This window comes from Suncus etruscus, chromosome 10 (assembly GCF_024139225.1).
Source record: "Suncus etruscus isolate mSunEtr1 chromosome 10, mSunEtr1.pri.cur, whole genome shotgun sequence".
Lineage (NCBI taxonomy): Eukaryota > Metazoa > Chordata > Mammalia > Eulipotyphla > Soricidae > Suncus > Suncus etruscus.
The window spans coordinates 59,472,305-59,473,151 of NC_064857.1; positions in this window are offsets into that span (position 1 = coordinate 59,472,305).

Here is an 847-nt window from a genome sequence, read left to right on the forward strand (position 1 = left end):
AGCCCCTGAGTTTAATAAGTAGCTTAATTCAGAAAGAAAAAGCAGAGGAGACATAAAGGAATAAAATAATAGAGCTGACAGCATTTAAATTGAATTATAGTTCATCACAGTTATTCATGATTGAGTTTGAGGAGTATGATGCTGCAACACCAGTTTCTTCACAGTGTTTACTGCCCTCCAACATGTCCCTAGTTTTCCTTCTTCCCACACCCCTTCAACCCACTAGTTTGTCTCTATGAGATTTTTTCTTTTTCTTTCTTTCTTTCTTTTTCTTTCTTTCTTTCTTTCTTTCTTTCTTTCTTTCTTTCTTTCTTTCTTTCTTTCTTTCTTTCTTTCATTCTTTCTTTTTTCCTTTCTTCCTTCCTTCCTTCCTTCCTTCCTTCCTTCTTCCTTATTTCTTTTTTCCTTCTTCTTTCTTTCTTCTTTCTCTTTCTTTCCTTTCTTCTTTCTTTCTTCTTTCTTTTTCTTCTCTTTCTTTCCTTTCTTTCTTCCTTCATTTATTCTTTCTTTTTTCCTTTCTTTTCACCTTTCTTCTTTTTTCACGTTCTTTTGCTATTTCTTTGTTTTTTCTTTCACTTTTTATTTCTTTTTTTCCCTGCCTTATAGGTACTGTGGCTTATAATATTATTGCTAAAAAATGTGCCTTCTATATACTTGGCATATTACAGAAGGCCCAAGAAGGAACGATCTCTTCTGGATCCTTACCATTTTTGTTCTTAAATTATCATAACTAAAACTGGCAACTTCCTAACTACAAATTGTGCAGGTGAAATATTCTTATCTTGGGTAAATATAAAATCAGACACCACAAAAGTTAGGAAGGAGACAAGGAGCAGTTATTAAGAAT